Source organism: Lissotriton helveticus, chromosome 9 (assembly GCF_964261635.1).
Source record: "Lissotriton helveticus chromosome 9, aLisHel1.1, whole genome shotgun sequence".
NCBI classification, from domain to species: Eukaryota; Metazoa; Chordata; class Amphibia; order Caudata; family Salamandridae; genus Lissotriton; species Lissotriton helveticus.
The window spans coordinates 466,799,537-466,807,859 of record NC_136070.1 but is presented as its reverse complement, the minus strand read 5'-3'; the positions used below and the strand labels follow the sequence as shown (position 1 = coordinate 466,807,859).

The following is an 8,323-nucleotide window of genomic DNA, read 5'->3' as shown; positions in this document are numbered from 1 at the left end:
TATGCTTCAACATCCTACGTATGCTCAAAAAAATCTTCCGTTGGATCCCCACCAAAACAAGAAAGACGGTCACCCACGCACTTGTCAAAAGCCGACTGGACTACGGAAACACCCTTTATGTCGGAACCACAGCCAAACTACAGAAAAAACTCCAACGCATCCAAAACACCTCAGCCAGACTCATACTAGACATCCCCCGCCAAGCTCACATTTCCGGTCATCTGAAAGACCTCCACTGGCTCCCCATCAACAAGAGAATAACGTTCCGTCTCCTCACCCACGCACACAAAGCCCTCTACGACCTAGGACCCGAATGCCTCAACACGCGCCTGTCCTTTTACACCCCCACCCGCCAACTACGATCGTCCAATCAAGCCCTCGCCGCAATTCCACGCATCCATAGATCCACCTTGGGGGGAAGATCCTTCTCCTACTTAGCGGCCAAAACCTGGAATTCTCTCCCCACCCACCTCTGCCTTACACAGAACCACCTCTCCTTCAGAAAACAACTAAAAACTTGGATATTCGATAAGTAAAGTTACCCCCCCCCCTCAAGCGCCTTGAGACCCTCTCGGTAATTAGTGCGCTATACAAATGCTAAACTTGAACTTGAACTTGTGCCTCACGATTGCACCATTGCCGTGCCAGTGCATTCTACGCACTCCGGTACCCATATAGGCACTTGTCATGCAAGATAACCACAGTATGTTTTGGTAAATTCTGTTCTCTCATGAAGTGTCTTGGCCGCTAGTATATGAAAATTTATAATTCTAAAAAGAAAATTCATGGTTGTGCCAAAAAATGACTCTCTCTCCCCCACACCAACTTTTTAATAAAATCGAACCTACGTGCTCCACAATGCTCCACCATGCCTCCAGGGAAACTGGGGAGTCAAAAGCACTCCAGTTTGTTGCGTTTTTCGAGTAAGAAATAATGTTGCCACATGAAGCTTTTATAAAACACAATGATGCCCATGCAAACGACTGTATTTATGAAGCGCTTTTTCAACCACATACGATTTTATTTGCTGTGTGTTGTTGCGCCCATATATATTTTTTCACAAGTCGGAGACTACATGTCCCACAACTCCTCCATGCATTAACTTAAAACAAATGAGCAAACACCAACCGGCCGCCATCTTGATTTTATCGGGATCTAGGCTGTGGCGGTACTCAAGCAAAAGGTAACCTCTTTGCTTCAACTCGGAGATTAGTTTGTTTGTATTTTAGCAATGGGCAAGAGAAACACTTTCTAAATAATCATTCTTGTTTCAATAGGGCCCGTTTTGATCTTGAAACACACAAGATTAAAGAAATCTGCAAAGCGATACAGGCATGCCCTTTGATGTTTTCACAAATGGCTGGGCAACAGTATAACTCGTGCTGGGATCAAAAAAAGTTACAAATGTCTCCCTGCATTTTTCTGAAACAGTTCCGCGATGCAGAGCGCCAGGTGAAGTAGATCGATGCAGAGCGCCAGGTGAAGTAGATAGTTGCCAAGTGCAAATGAAAAATGACTCGCATTCACTACAAGTACTAAATGAAAGGTATGTCATAAATGCGGTCGGTTTTTCCAACTAAGTCCACTTTACAACTCTTAAATGACTAATGATCGTCATTTTCCCCGATAGATTGGTGTGTGGAATATAAACTGGAGAGTCAGTGCATGATCTGAAAAGCTCATTTACGTATACGGAGCAAATTCAAATTCATGAATCATCGCTTTTTTAAATAAAGGAAGCATTTCCTACAGCCCCTCATTTCTTGTAACAACCTAGTAGGTTGATTTGTATAGAATCAGATAGATTTTAAACTGAATTAGTGTAACTAAAATGGAGAAGAGCCCTTAACGTTGTAAATAAAACTTTATTGTCTTCTTTGCATCTCATGTAGATAAATGACAAAGCCCTGATGAGATTCCAGGAACTGGTTTCCTGGTCTCGAAACGCGTCGGCAAATTCGAAGGAGTAAATGGTCATCTACAGTATAAACTAGCAATAGCTGGTTTAAAGATTGTTTTCTTTTATTGACTGCACTCCTTGTTCTTTGACTTTGTCCCTCATTCTCTGAAATCAAGAATACATGAATATATAATGTCTTGTTTTGTCTAACGGTTTCTTTTTGGGATGGATGATGTTACAAATGTTATTTGATTTAGTGTATATATGTATTGTTCTACTTATGTTTGTACATTGTATTGTATATTAGTGTAAATATATGAATGTACAGTTGTCTCATTTTTTGCATTAATGAGCTTATAAAAAAAAGTCTTCAAAAGAAAATACAACAAGCATTGGAAATGCAATAGGTCTCGCAGCATTAGAGTTAGTGCTTTTAGAATTGTTTATGGGTTTTTTTGTAAATCTTTAGCATTTTTGTTTCCTGTAGCCAATGCTAAAGAATAAAAAAAAAAAAGCCATAAACATTTCTAAAAGCTCTAACTCAAATGCTCCGAGACCTATTGCACTGTGTGAGGGTGAGTGAGGGTGAGTGAGGGGTTGAGGGTGAGTGAGGGTGAGGGGTTGAGGGTGAGTGAGAGTGAGTGAGAGTGAGTGAGAGTGAGGGTGAGTGAGGGTGAGTGAGGGTGAGTGAGGGTGAGTGAGGGTGAGTGAGGGTGAGTGAGGGCGATAGATAGATAGAGTGAGGGCGATAGAGAGATAGAGTGAGGGAGATAGATAGATAGATAGATAGATAGAGTGAGGGCACCTAGAAAAAACGGGGCAAAAAAGTCCCTTTGTTCACCAGACACAATATCTTTGTATTCTCAATGTCGGCCATTTATTGACAATCATTTATGGTGGCTGGAAACCATTGATATAAAGTGTAGAAGTGAGTTTTTAATCACACTTATTTACGTTTTTGATTACTATGGGAGGATAAGTGCAAAGTCTGCTGAAATGGAATATTTCGATATAGTGCACTGGCCCAAAAAAAAGTTTGTAGAAAATGGCCAGAAAATGTGGGCTTACGGCCAGCGGTGCTGATTTTAGAAGTGGTGAGATAGGCTCGATTCTCCGCAGCTCAACATCCTGTGATTCTGGGCAAATCACTTAAAGTCTCGATACTTAACAAAAAAAACACATGAATGTGTGCCCTTGTGTAATGTAACTGGTGCTCCTGTACACTGCTCCAGTGCATTCGGGTCAAGTTCACGCTAAAAAAAATGTGTAGAAAATCATAAACACTCTGTTGAAAGAGTTAATTTGAAAGCGGTCTGCATGCAAATCCCTCTGTATGTTTTTGTAATTTCGGTCAAATTCTTGTCAACGGACATGACAATGTGTAAACCGAAAAAATATATATGCCACTATGTTGGCGAAGTGCGCTGTAGTACACATTAATCCATTGCCGTTTTCGACATTTCTGTTTCAGCCATTAAACACAAAATAACGAAATCACAATATTGCACCCATTTTAAAGTTGATACCGAGAAGAAGGCGAGGCGCTACAGTCACCAAAGCTCTGCTTCATATGTGAAAGAACACACGCACGTGCATTTCCATATAGCTTCCGGTTGAGCATAGTGACATGAGTGGACAGGTACTGTCCGGTACTCAGTGCCTGCGACTCTAGAACTCATAAGGGAGAGTACCTTAATTTCTCAGTAGAGGTGTAATAATACTTTGAATGGAAGCTTACCAGCACTCAACATGGCTGGTGGCATGGGAGAGAGGAGTGGCAGAATGCAGGGGTGGATGGGAAAAGGAAAGTGAATAAAGAGGGGGAAAAATAAAGAGTGCACGGGAACGGAGAAGAGAGAGATGGTAAGAGAGGAAAATGAGAGAGAGTGGAAGGGCAGTGAAAGAGAGCGAGAGGGGAAGATAGGAAGAAAGATAATGGTAAAATTGGAGCTGGAGGGAAAGAGGGCGGGAAAGACTGGGAAGAAGCGAAGGGAGAGAAGACGAGACAGGGAGGGAGAACAGTGGCAGAAGCAGCGTCAGTGGAGAGGTGGGGAGAGAGAGAGGCGAAATCACAATATTGCACCCATTTTAAAGTTGATACCGAGAAGAAGGCGAGGCGCTACAGTCACCAAAGCTCTTCTTCATATGTGAAAGAACACACGCACGTGCATTTCCATATAGCTTCCGGTTGAGCATAGTGACATGAGTGGACAGGTACTGTCCGGTACTCAGTGCCTGCGACTCTAGAACTCATGAGGGAGAGTACCTTAATTTCTCAGTAGAGGTGTAATATTACATTGAATGGGAGCGTACCAGCACTCCACAAGGCTGGTGGCATGGGAGAGAGGAGTGGCAGAGAGCAGGGGTGGATGGGAAAAGGAAAGTGAATAAAGAGGGGGGAAAAATAAAGAGTCCACGGGAACGGAGAAGAGAGAGATGGTAAGAGAGGAAAATGAGAGAGAGTGGAAGGGCAGTGAAAGAGAGCGAGAGGGGAAGATAGGAAGAAAGATAATGGTAAAATGGGAGCTGGAGGGAAAGAGGGTGGGAAAGACTGGGAAGAAGCGAAGGGAGAGAAGACGAGACAGGAAGGGAGAACAGTGGCAGAAGCATAATTGGAGAGGTGGGAAGAGAGAGAGGGGGTGGAAGGGCGGCACGAGGGAACGCAAGAGAGGGGATGAAAAGAGAAATACTGAAAGGGAATAGGGGGGCAGGAAGGGGAGGAAAGGTAGATGTGGAGCGGAATCGGACCGGAAGTGTGGGGTCCATGGGGAAGATGCTGCGGGGACGATGAAAGGGAGAGACGGGGAGAAGCTGGGAAGGGACCGGAGGGGTGGGAGGGATGGGGTGAGAGGCTGACAGGCGAGAGACGCTGATTCAACCGGGTCTCACCCGGCCGGTCTCACTCCGCGGGTAACAACCTGTGACATAACGGAGGGGAGAAAGAGAAGAGAGAGCGGCGTGAAAAGAGGCAGTGGGGAGGGCAGGGGGGGGCAGGGGAGGACTCGGTGGAGAAGAAGAGAGGGGGTGAGACAGGGAGGGAGAGAGCGAGAAAGATCGCGGAGGGAGGTAGATGGTGAGTGGAAAGAGAGAGGTGATAAAAAATGCAAGCAAAAAGAAGAAAAAAAAAAAGAAAAAAGGTGTGCACAAAAAAAGAGAAGTGGCAGCTCTGGGCAACGCGGCCGTGAATAATTAGGGGGGAGTAGAAAAAAAAGTACGGCCGGGAATAGAAATGCCTTCGTTATATATCACAGTATATACACCAAACCCCTCCTTCCTATTACAAACAAATGAGGCAGATTGGCATGGCCAAATCATGTTAGAAAGATAGGAGCCACGATAGGATGGGAGCTTGCCGAGGCAGTCAGAAAAAGCAAAGCTGCAATGAAAGACAAGCATACTTTCTGGTCCGGTAAAGTTCAGTGTCAGATTACACACGACAATGCCACGGGACTATCACTAAAACTGTTTTCATTGTCAACAAGCTCTCGGCATTGCGTGGCGGGAGGGGGCGGGGGGAACGTCGAGTCAAAAAAACAAGTGAAAGCGGGATGTAAGTAGGGGGGAGGAGAAGTCTGGGCAGGCAGGATGACTCAGGGGAGGGGGCGGAGCGGGGCAGAGCGGCATGTGGGTGTGAAGAAGCCGGGCCTTTGAAGTGAAGCTAAGCTTCACTTCAAAGGTGTCGGAGGAATGCGGGCGGCTGTGCACGCGCTTTTAAGCTCAATGCACATGCGCATTGAGCTTAAAAGTCACGGGCACTGCAAGGAATCGCCACGATTCCTTGCAAGTTAGATAAAGAGTCGATGAGCCCCTATAGTCTCGCTTGCTCGATGCGCATGCGCATCGACAGGCGAGACCTAAACAAATGGTATAAATAAAAATACCTGGTCCAACTAAAGAAGCTGTTGTTCGACCGTTATAATTAAGGTTGTGTACAAATAAGGGTGGTGTAGGAACATTGTGTGTTTCGTGTTGGCTTCTAAGGCCAAATTGGGTGTCATCCAGTAGACCATTGATATTGATGAAGGCAGAAAGCTTGATATTAATGGCCTTCTTTACGATATTTGCCAAAAAGAGAAGACGTAAAATAGGGCAATAGTTATTAGGATCTTTAGCATCTAAGGTGGGTTTTATTAAAAGAGGGAGATTAAAAGAGGGAGGGTGGATGCTCTTTTCCACTCTTTTGGGAAATACCCTTTTTCAAACATCTGATCTAAGTTTTCTGTGAGGTATTTGGATATAGTTTCAGGAACAAGGGGAAGGATTGTGGGGGGACAAGGGTAGGGGTGGGCGGAATTTGCATAATCGCTTTACGCAAATCTCCGCAAAACGGTAAAAAATCTCTGCGACCAAGCAGAAATTCCGCGAACACGCGGAATTGCTTGTTTGCGATGCTTTTTTCCTGTTCGCAATTGCTGTTTGCGTGCTCGGGGGGAAATATCTCTGAACATGCATTTTGAGAACGCAAACAAGCAAAAAATGTCGCGAAGTTGCGGAACTCAGAATTTTGGGCAATTTCGCGTTCTCTGCGAAATTACCCAAATTCCGCAAATTCCACGAGCGGAACGGAATTTACCACCCAGGCCTAGACAAGGGTCAAGTGGAGAGCCAGACTTGACCTGGCTAATTAGGGTCTGAACGGATGCTATGGATAAGAAGGAAAATGACGAAAGACCAGCATTGTCTGTTGGAAGACACCCTTCAGGCATGCTGGGAAGAGAAGCTAGGTTAATGTTCTGATAGATTGTGTAATTGGGAGGAATAGCTCAGATCTAATATCCTGTACTTCTGGAGAAGAGGTGAGAAATGGGCTAGCCAAAAGCATGTTGTAGACAGTCTCAACCTTGGACGTAAAAACACAAGGCTAAGGCATTACAAATCGCTTGATCAGAGGTGTTATTTTTAGGATCACGAGCCTTAGTTTTTTTACCACAGCAAAGAATTCCTCAGATGAATATATAGAGGACTGAGTTTTAGATGTAAAATAGCTAGATTTAGCTTTTACAGTCATCTCCTTGTATACTGAAATAGCCAGTTTGTATGAGTCTTTGGCTAGGGGATCATAGTTAGTGCACCATTTCCTTGCCTGTCTACAACAAATTTGTTTTTGTGATCTCAGCTTGTCATTAAACCATGGTTCTGATGGGGAAGCTCTGGGATTTTTGCAAGGTTTATCTGGGGCAAGAGAATTGATAGTGTTATTAATCCATTGATTATAGATAGGAGGGGCAGTATCCAGATCCAGATTAATCTCCGGTACCAATTGAGCAAAGGAGATTTTTAAGGTATCGGATTTCATTTTATGCCATGAACGATGGGTCGTGCGGGCAGTTTGACAGTAATTGTTAGATTTCTTAATGGGCCATGCCAGAGGAATAAATGGCCTGCTGAATGAGTGGGATCTTTTACCAGTTGAGCTAGACCTAGACTTGCCAAGGAGTCACAGAGATTAACTGAATCCTCCTCCAGAGGGCTCTCAATATGGAAATTGAAATCAGCCATAATGGTGAAGTTAGGGTAGTTAACATTTGTTTCGAACAGTTGGCCAATTTGAGTAAAAGTTGACCTAGTACAGAGGGGACGATAGATAAGAACCCCATTGAAGGTATTGTTAATTCAGTTTGATAAGAAACAGCATAATGACTCAGTGGTGGGCCTTGGAGTCCAATAATAATTCTGAGGGGGCCTCCGGATCCCAGTGTGATAAAGAGAGGTCCACAGAAGTGAAAAGGCCAAGAACCAATGTTTTAGACCATTGGCAGTTAAGCTTTCACCCTGGGTGGGATTTGAAATGGCGCTCTTAGAAATTGGGCTTCTAGTTGGCAGAGTATGTACCTTGTCCAAGTAGAAACCACAATCCTGGCCAGGCTAAGTCAGATACACAGCAAAAATTGAAATGTATTCACCCTCTGGTATCTTGGCATGGAGCAGGCAGGCTTAACTTAAGAGGCAAGGTGTAAAGTATTTGTGCAACACTTTATTTACAGTAACACAGTGAAAACACCACAAAAAGACTCAAACCAGTTTAGAACAATAAAGAATATTTTTATGTTTAACACAAGACTGAAATTACAAACATCTATTTAGTAGAGCATGAGATATGAATTTTTAAAGATTAAACTGCAATATAGTGCTTAAAAGCATAAAGCGGAGACATCTGGTCACGCTTGACCAGGATAAATTGGAAAGTTCAGGCCGACTACGATGGAGTGCAGGCCAGATACAGGAGCAATGCAGGTCATGGTAAAAACAATACTTTTCCGGAGGATGCATTGTCGGCGAGAACAAGATATCAGTTCAGAGTCGTTGTCGAACTCCTTACGATAAAAGCAGCGCATCATCGTCGAACTTCGCAGTCAAGTCCCCCGTCATCATCATCATCAAAATCTTTATTTGACTATTACAAACAGCCATAAAAGCACAGAT

General features: G+C 44.0%; 1 long non-coding RNA gene across 1 annotated transcript in view; it reads left to right on the top strand.

The window, feature by feature from the left end:
- Positions 1-1,284: 1,284 nt before the first annotated feature.
- Positions 1,285-8,323, top strand: part of LOC144782790 (uncharacterized) — a 60,931-nt gene continuing 53,892 nt past the window's right edge. The window contains exon 1 of the long non-coding RNA XR_013601264.1: positions 1,285-1,546. This is a non-coding gene — a long non-coding RNA (uncharacterized LOC144782790). The remainder of the gene's footprint in view (positions 1,547-8,323) is intronic.